Raw genomic sequence first — 10,346 nt, forward strand, 5'->3', positions numbered from 1 at the left:
TCATCATTTATATCAGGTATAACTCCCCAATGCAATCCCTAACAAAGGTATACTTCTAATGTTCAAAAATACAATGTAATGTATTTAGGCTCTTCAAAAGTTAATTTAGGATTTATGTAATATGTTAATTCACAGTATACTGTAGGCATTTTGTTCAGTAATGGCATATCAGTTTAATTATGAACATCTTCCTCTTTCAAACCTATATGTGCATTTTTAGACAATGTTAAAAGCCTAACTTTGAAAGCTTTAGGTCTCTGTGCAGCTCAAAGCCAAATGACCTCCCTAACTCCCAAGGTCCCTCTAACTCTGATAGGCCCTAAGCAAGACTTTCACAGGTCAGCAGTCTACTAAGTGGAAACATTATTCATTCATTTTTATCGCAAGTGTTGTTCATCTGTCTAGTGAAGCTTAACTGTCATTATTTACAAAGAATAAATGACTGCTTGGGAGCTCTGGGTACCCCAGTGAGCCTTGGACTGACTAATAGGCTTCCCTGTAGGATGATCAATCAGGGGGATCCCCTAAGTTCCTCAGTGGGGAATTCATTTGTCTAGGGCCATCCGATTTCTTTAGAGAATAGCCTTTCAATGTGTCTGCCTTGGGGATAGAGCCTAGCTCCTAGAAGTTCCATTGCAAAGGTGGAGGGCCACCTGTTCAGAAAGCAGACATTAAACCTCTTGTTTCCAACACCACTCTTTACTCCTACTGCTACTCCTTATACCTTTATTTTTTCATTTCCTGATCTTTGCCCATGTTCTAAAGGAAAGATGAGCCCTCTCTTCAGTTGAAGTGTCTAAGCTATAGTTTCCTGTCTCTTGTAGCTTCAGCTTTCCTTACACCTTCTAGAAATGTTCTCTCTACCAGGAACATGCATTCCCAGAGATCTCATGACTGGTGCCCTCTCATCATTTAAGTCTTAGCTCAAACATCACCTCCTCAGGAAGTTCTCCTATCTAAAGTAGCTCTCCATCTCGAGCCCTTTCCACCTCCACCTCCACACCCTGACTCCTGTTTTTCATAGGGCATCTGTCACTGTCAATTACATCTCGCTCATTCATTTGTTGATCCTCTTCATCCCCCAGCCAGAATTCATTTTCCAGGAGAACACAAATTTTGTTTGTAAAGTTCTGCATTATCATCAGACTTTAGGCACCTACCAAATAGTAGGTACTCAATAAATGCTGGTTAAATGAAGAGAATCACTCATTTGTTCATTCAACAAACATTCGTCAAAAGTGTATTTGGTACCAGGAGTTGTGCCTATAAAGGAGAATTTCATTCATTTATGCAGTGTCTTCCTGCTTTTCTACCTCTTCCTGCCTCCTCTGCCCATACTCCCCGTCAGTCCTCACACACACACACACACACACACACACACACACAGAGGCTGGCTGTGTCTTTGCTGCCAAGTGGCTGGCCCAAAATAAAGAAACCCAAAAATGGGGTGACCTTGTACCCATGGCCAACTGTAATGCAGAGCAGACGATGGCAGCCAGCCAGACAATGGAAGCTGAATGTTTCCTGCGCTCAGCCTAGTAAATATTCAACTCTAATAAAAGCCATGGTCCAGTGAGCAATTAGAGAAAGAGGCCCAGGTGTCACTGGAGAGGGTTGTTCTTATTTACAAGAACACATGGAGCCTGGTGGGCAAGCAGCCCTCCTCCTTGGCCTTGACTTTATCACAGCAAACAGGCCTAACCAAGAGCTTTCCTCCAGACACTTGCAGCTGGCTGGGAAATGAGTGTGATAGTAAACACATGTTGCTTCGCTTGTGACCTGACAAATCAGATTACCTGCCTCAGACACACGCAGGGGCTTTATGGTGAGGCTACCTAAAAATCAAGCTCTCTGAATGTACAACTGGTTTGTTGTTTGTTGGGATCTGAAATTGCTCAGAACGCCTTGCAGTCACGTGGAACAGAATATATTTCATTTTATTGTCTCCCATTCCAACGGAGCAAACCCCAGCCTTGTTTGTGTCAAGGAGCCCAAACATTATCATTCAAAGGCCGTATTTACAAACGAAGCGGGATGGCCATAAAACTGATGACCTTGCTGCTTCTGGAATCTCATAAAAAGTTTCCAAGCTGCTCCTCCCCAGAGCAAATAAGGGTGTTGCAGTTGCTAGTCCCCTGGCAGGGTTCCAGCTGGGGCTATTACATTCCTCCCTCATAAATACAGACTTGTCTGCCTGACAGGGTGCTTAACTCTAGAGGTGCTGCTGTGTTTGGAGCATTTAAACCCAGAGGCAGGGGCGACACAGAAAAAGAAACAAAAGGCGTCAGAGTTGTGGGAGAGCAGGTACAGAATGGTGAAAAGAGGCAACGTTGATTGAGAAGGTGTCATGTGCCAGGCACTGTGCAAATGATTATTTATATATTTTCTCATTCAAACTTTGTGACTTACTCATAGGCCAGCCCTCAGTGGAAGTGTTAACCCATGTGCCCATGTATTGAAGGTCAAAAGACACATGCCAACTACATTTGGTATTTTTGTTGGGGTCACAGTGGATATTGTTTATTAACTGTGTGTGTTTTCCAATGGTCTTTGTGGTAGAAATGGTCCATTGATACAAATGCAAGAGTCAATGGGCCATGTGTCTGGGTAGGGCTTCCAGGAATCTACTGTTTGAAGCTCTTTGAATGAGGATGATGTGAATCTTAGGAGAACCATTTTATAATCAAAAGGGTGGGGCAGGCGTGGTAGCTCACACCTGTAATCCCAGCACTTTGGGAACTTGAGGCAGGCAGATTACCTAAGGTCAGGAGTTTGACAGCAGCTGGCCAACGTGGTGAAACCCTGTCTCTACTAAAAATACAAAAATTAGCCAGGCATGGTGATGTGTGCTTGTAATCCCCACTACTTGGGAAGCTGAGGCAGGAGAATCGCTTAAACCCAGAAGGCAGAGGATGCAGTGAGCCGAGACCACACCACTGCACTCCAACCTGGGCAACAAGAATTAAACTCTGTCTCAAAAGAAACAAACAAACAACAACAACAAAAAAAACAGGGTGAGAAATGGCAAAACAAAGAGAAGAGCCTAAAATATGGATAGCACCGTGGATACGTTCCCTCACCCCAATCCGCCCGTGCTGGGCTCCTTGTCACCATAAAAAAAAAAAACCCTTCCTTGTTGTGCCGGACACTCTGAGGTGACCCCCATGATCCCCACCTGCTGGTGGTCATGTCTGTATGTGCTCCATTCCCCTTGAATACAGGTAGGGCCTGTGACTTGCTTCTAACCAGGGTGGCAAAGGGGATGGAAAGTGACTCTGGTGCTTGTGTCATGTTATGCAAAGCTTCTTTTTAGCAGGCTTACTCTCGAGATTCTCCCTGCTGACTTGATGAAGTAAGCGGCCTTATCGGGAAAGCCTACATGGCAAGGAACTGCAAGTGGCCTCTAGGAACTGTCAGTGGCCTTTAGGAGCTAAAGTTAGCCTCCAATCAGCGAGAAGCCAGGGCACTTAGTCCCACCGTGGCAAGGAAATACATTCTTGCCAACCATCTGAATGAGCTTGAAAGTGGATACTTCCCAAGTCAAGCCTCCATATAAGAATGCAGCCCACCTGACACATTCATAACAGCTGGTGAGACCCTGAGCAGAAGATCCAATTAAACTATGCCTGGACTCTTCACCCACAGAAACTTCGAGACAATCAATGCATGTTGCATTAAGCCATGATGTTTGTGACAATTCGTTACGCAGCAATAAATGACTAACACACTCCTTTACACAGCTCTAGTCAGCTTTTCTTTATGTGCAGCCAAACTGATAGAGTTGGTGGATACACAGATGATCATCTAGGGAGGCCTCCCAAAATGGGAGGAACGGTAACTGATGCTTAGAGAAGGTAGAAGAGCAGGGATTGTCAGCAACTGAAGAGACAGCTGCAGTCTTAGAGATTTTTCTCCCAAGAGAAAAATTGAGTATGTTCGTTCAGAAGGCCTTTAGCTGCTAACTATGTAGATGCTCTCCAAAAACATCATAAGTGATTAAGAAATAGGAAAAAGAAAGTTTGTTTGATAAACCTTTGGGGTAAGTTTTTTCACTGACTAAGGTAGGAGAGTAATAGTTTCTTTTGATATTCAAGCCTCTTTGTAAGCAATTGGCTGCCTTCCATTCAATTATCAAGATGTGCCATAATTTACCAAGTCCTTCCTCTAATCACAGACTATTTGAGATGCCTTCCATCGCTAAGATTTTTCTTTTTTTCTTTGAGGCAGATTTTCACTCTTGTCGCCTAGGCTGGAATGCAATGGTGCGATCTCGGCTCACCGCAATCTCCACCTCCCAGGTTCAAGCGATTCTCCTGCCTCAGCCTCACAAGTAACTGAGATTACAGACACCTGCCACCATGCCTGGCTAATTTTTAAAATATCTTTAGTAGAAATGGGGTTTCACCATGTTAGCCAGGCTAGTTTTGAACTCCTGACCTCAAGTGATCTGACCGCCTCAGCCTCCCAAAGTGCTGGGACTACAGGTGTGAGCCACTGTGCCCGGCCCCATCTCTAAGATTTTTAGATTTGTTGGAAATAGTTTTGAAATCCAAACATAGCAATACAATACCAGCTGGCATCTTGTGAGCACTTACTCTGCAAAGTGCTGTGTCAAGCCCTTCGCTTGGATTATCTCTTTCATGCTCACATCCATCTTGCAAGGTAGGAATGATTATTAGCCCCACATGACAGAAGAGAACACTGAAAGGTTCAGCAGCCAGCCAGCAGGGGGCAGGGTTCAAACGCAGGCAGCAGCCTCCATACCCAAGGTGTTTATACACTAGGTTATTCATTCAATGTAAAAAATGGCAAATAGAGAAAAATAGTAATAAGAAGGTGTAGGGAAAATTTTCCTTTACTCCAAACAACTGAGAACGACTACAGATAACTTTCTGATATATTTCCTAACAACACAGAAATTAGACTAAATATACAAATGTGTATACTATATCTATTTTTTTAGTTACTGTAATGCTTTCAAGGCTCCTTGTAAGCATTGACCACCTTCTATTCCATTGTCAAGATGTGCCGTAATTTGCCAAGACCTTCCCCTAACAGCAGACAATGTGAGATGCCTTCCATCTAAGGCTATTACTAATAATGCTGCACTAACCATCTTTGTGCATGAAGTTTTTTCCACATTTGAAGTTTCCATATGAGGGTAGAATTCCCCAAGTGGTATGATCGAGTCAGAAAGGATGAGTACACCCTTAAGGGTATTGACACTCCCTGGTTTGGATGGCTCCAGCTCAATGATGCCACAAGAGGTTTTGGAGACAAGAGAAGGAAGACCTGCATCTCTCAAACGGGAATGGGCCCTTCCCATGAACATTCCTGTCTTCAAAAGGGACATGAGGGACTATTTACCTTTAGAAGGCCAGATTTTTATTGTCATCGGGAATACAGTGCTTCTTCCAGACGCTATAAAATTCAAGCATAATATTTGGTAAACTTCCCTAGCGTTTGTATTTCGTAAACTGTCTCCCAGCTGTAACCTCAGCTCTCTTTATATGTTCCTAAATAAGCACCAGGTCCTGCTCACTGCCTTCTGGTCAGAGCAGAACTCTGCTGTCACCCAGCCTCTTGGTTCTCATTGGTACCCACCATATTTTCCATTATTTTCTAGATGCTCAAAAGAACAAAAGGAGTTTTTAACCCTACAGGCACAAAAATGTGCTTTGTGTTTTAGGGAAAATACGTGAAACTTAAAAAAATAAAAGTTTATTGTGATGGCTAAATGAACCAGGAAAAGCAGTTCTCATTCCATCTGTTGCAGCTCTGTTTTAAATTAGGATGATGGAGCCAGCTATTTGAATGGAAAGGGACCCTAGGATACCTAATAATGAAAATACCTAGCATTTCCTGAATGTTTACTATGTGCCATGCACTGGGCTAAGTATTTCGCATAGACTGTGTCCCATAACCTCAGCACAACCCTATCAGCTAAATAGACTAATTTTTCCTGTTTTACAGATACTGAAACAAAGAGACGGAGAGATAAATAACATTCCAAGGTCCTACAGCTATTTGGGCCTTTCATTAGAGCCACAATATATTTTAGAGACCAGTGAGGCCTTAACTCTGCTCTAGGGCTTCTAGGACTACTGCAGGCACAAGGGCTGTCCAAAAAGGGAGAGTCAGAGAGAAAGACTCCCACCCATCTTACTTTTCTTTCTCCCTGTGGTAGACAGAATAATGGCCTTCCAAAGATGTCCATGTTCTAGCCTCTAGAACCTGTGATATGTTATCTTACATGGCAAAAGGAACTTTGCAGATGTGACTAAGTTCAGGACTGGGAGACAGGGAGATTATCTAGGATTATCCAAGTGGGCCCAATCTAATTACACAGGACCTTGAAAATACAAAACCTTTCCCAGCTGTGATCAGAAGGAGTTGTGATTGTGGAAGAATGATCAGAGAGATACCATGTTGCTGATTTTGATGATGGAGGAAGGGCCATGAGCCCCAAAACTGGAGTTTCTAGAAACTGGAAAAGGCAAAAAAAAAAAAAAAAAAAAAAAGGCTGCTACCACAGAACCTCCAGAAAGGAATTCAGTTCTGCCAACATCTTGATTTTAGCCCAATGAAAGCCATGTGACTTCTAACCTGTTAAACTATAAGATGATAATCGTGTGTTTTGTTTGGTTTTGTTTTGAGACCAGAGTCTAACTCTGTCTCCCAGGCTGGTGGGCACTGACGCCATCTTGGCTCACTGCAACTTCTGCCTCCTGAGTTCAAGAATTCTCGTGCCTCAGCCTCCCAAGAAGCTGGGACCACAGGCATGTGCCACCATGCCTGGCTAAGGCTGGTCACGTTGACCAGGCTGGTCTCAAAGTCCTGGCCTCAAGTGATCTGCCTGCCTTGGCCTCCCAAAGTGCTGGGAATACAGGCGTGAGCCACCGTGCCCGGGCCAATAGTGTGTTGTTTTAAATGACTTAATTTGTGGTCATTTGTTATGACAGAAATAGCAATTTTGTATACCCCTGTGTTAGGCAAATCATCTCCACTATGTTTTTGAGATTGGTTTTCAGTGTGATCGTTTATTTGGGAAAGAAAACAAACGGGACTTTTCCTGTTTTTTTTTTAAAAAAAGTTGAAAACTAATTCTTCTTTTTTTCCCCCAGAAGAATAATGCTTATGCCTGGAGACAGAATGGGCTTTTCCTGTGGTCACTCCATGACAGGGCATCAAGCCCAGTGTTTACTCAACTGCAGCACCACTGAGTGCTCAGGAACCTCCCCCTCTGAGTCAGGGCTACAACTATGGGCTCTGATGCATAATCCAGCACTAAATATTTGATGAAAAGCTTTGTCACTCAGCCATTCAACAAAAATCCCTCAGGATGGATCAGACACTATACCATGCATTGGCAATGAAGGGATGAATGCACCTCAGTCCCACCACTGGGAAACTCAGGCACTTACATTACAGTGACTACAATTATGATATGCAGGGCAGGTTCTATGGTTTGTTTGACCCCTCTAAACCTCATGCTGAAATGTGATCCCCAATGTTGGAGGTGGTGTCTAATGGGAAGTGTTAGGGTCATGGGAACAGATCCTTCTCAATGGCTTGGTCCACTCCTCATGTTAATAAATGAGATCTTGCTTTATTCATTCCCCCAAGAGCTGGTTTCTAAAAAAGATCCTGGCACCTCTCACGTCTCTCTCTTGCTTCCTTTCTCATCATATGATCTCTGCAGAGCCATCTTCGCTTCCCTTTCCTCCATGATTGAAAGCTCCCTGAAGCCCTCACCAGAAGCAGATGCTGGTGCCATGCTTCTTGTGCAGCCTGAAGAACCATAAGCCAAATAAACCTCTTTTCTTTATAAATTACCCAGCCTTGGGTATTCTTTGACAGCAATGCAAGCAGACTAAGATGGCAAGACAGATCATAGACAAAGGCTACCTAGCTCAGTCCTACCTAGCTCATTTCCAGGAAATGACATCTAAGATAAGGCGTGAAAGATAAGTGAAAATTGACCAGGCATAGAAGAAAAGAATATTGTTTTGTGTAGTAGGAATAGCAGGGAAAGAGAGAAGAAATGGATAGCTTCCATGAGTCAAGAGAATGGTTGAAATACAGGTTTAAGGAGATGGTGGTCAGATAAGAGATAAGAGAAGTAAACCAGAGTGGGTATAAAAGGCCTTGTGAGCTAAGTTTAAAATTCACTTGAGTTTACTATCCCTGAATGTCCATCACCTGATGACAAGGGGAAGCCATGGAAGGTCTACTCTAAACTAACACAGAGAGATACCAAACATAGGGCCAGGGCAGAATAGGGACACAATAAATACCTGTTGATTCTGAATTCAAGTTGGTGATTCGTATAATCAACGTGTGTGAAAAGTGCAATGAGAGCAAGGAGGAGGGATGGGTTAGCTCTACCTGCAAGGTATGGGAAGATTCACATGCAGGCAAAGTTGGCTTGGGCCTTAAAGGGTGAGTACCACAATGGGTGTGTTAAGTGACTTGTTATTTTTCTCTGCAGTCTTTAATGTGATGGACTTTGGAGTCCATCACATTCTCAAAGACCTTCGTGCCTTGAAAATCCTGCAAATTCACACCTCTATTTCTAGTTTTTTTATTTTGTACAAATCATGTGTTGTCATAGTATAATGTTGGACTAGCTTTCCAAAGGTATGTGGTAGAAACTGTCCCCATCCCCAACAACCTTCTTCCTTACCAACAAAACATTATTTTTATTCAAGACAGAAAAGTGCCAGCCCTGGGTTGGTGCAGGTTAAATCATGATTGACCTAAGTCAGTCATGACTATTTCATTAACATTTGCCAGACACTTTTCCAGGCTCCCTTGCATCTAAGGGCAGTCATGGGACCCAGTTCTGGTCAATAATATTCTGGTCATTTAGATATAAGAGTGAATCAGCTGGAAGGGCTTCTGGGATACTTTTGTTTCCTCAATGATAAAATGACATAGTCATTCCAAGAAAAGGATCTTTTCCCACGCCACACTCCCACTCCTTGTCACCTCTCTACTTTTGAATACTGTTGTGATATCTGGAGACATGGCAGCCATCTTGAAACCATGAGACAACAAGAATCAATTACTTACATAAATATGGAGATGAAAAAGTGTCTGTCAACTCAATAATACTGTGGAACTGCTGTTCTCACTTTAGACTACTTACCTCCAGACTTCCTGTTATGTGAGATAATCAAGCTGATATGGTGTGGGCCACTATCAGTCAGGGTTTTATTACTATAGCCAAATACATTTAAAATTATATAGTTGTTTCCAGAAAGAGGACTACCTTTCTTCTCACCAGCATTATGTAGCTCTAAGACTATTAATAAAGTGGCCAACTAGCCATATGAAGATGCAAGATATTGTTTTCCCAATCCAGAAAACAGAAAACTTTCTTCCTTTAATCTTCCCTTCCCAATAATGACTCTTCCTTGGCTAGGAGGAGATGTTTGCACTTCAGATTTCATACTTTCAAATATCACCTATTGCTTCATCGCCCTTTATATTTGGCCAGGCATTTATTCGTGGTGGTCATTCTGGAGACCCCAGCTGGCTAAGAAAATTGAACTTGTCAAAAATCAGAGTGAGATTCTCCTTGGCAACCGCAAAGGTAAGCTGTCACCAGCCCTGTCAACAGTCACAGCAGAAAGAGAGCTATTTATTCATCTAAGACCTTCATGAGTCACAGTCTAAACATTCTGCAAACCCTCCCCAGCAAGTCATACCCTGCCCTAGTCTCTGGGGAGAATGCTTCCCACCCAGAGCCACTTCAACACAACAGACTCTTGGCTTTTGGCTGTCTAATCTTTGGACTGCACAAGTGGTCGTGTTATTAATGACTCTGAGTCATCATATAGGGCATTTCATCTGGAGTGTGTGTAAAGAGGAGGAAGATGGAGGCCTACTGTAGCCCAGACGAGAAGTGAGGCTTCCCTTTGCTATGCCTCTGCCTCACTGTGTGCCCTTCAAAATGCAACCTATTTCCTGCATTATAAGGGTTCAAATCTCTCCACTTCTTTTTTTCTTTTTTTTTTTTTTTTTTGAGATGGGGTTTTGCTCTTGTCACTCAGGCTGGAGTGCAGTGGTGTGATCTTGGTTCACTGCAACCTCTACCTTCCAGGTTCAATTGATTCTCCTGTCTCAGCCTCCCAAGTAGCTGGGATTAAAAGCACCCACCACTAAGCCCGGCTAATTTTTGTATTTTTAGTAGAGACAGGGTTTTGCCATGTTGGTCAGGCTGGTCTTGAACTCCTGACCTCAGGTGATCCACACGCCTTGGCCTCCCAAAGTACTGGGATTACAGGCATCGGCCACAGTGCCCAGCCATGACCTCCCGTTTTAATGCCCTCTTGTTTGTC

The sequence above is a fragment of the Colobus angolensis genome, unplaced genomic scaffold (assembly GCF_000951035.1).
Source record: "Colobus angolensis palliatus isolate OR3802 unplaced genomic scaffold, Cang.pa_1.0 Scaffold152, whole genome shotgun sequence".
NCBI lineage: Eukaryota > Metazoa > Chordata > Mammalia > Primates > Cercopithecidae > Colobus > Colobus angolensis.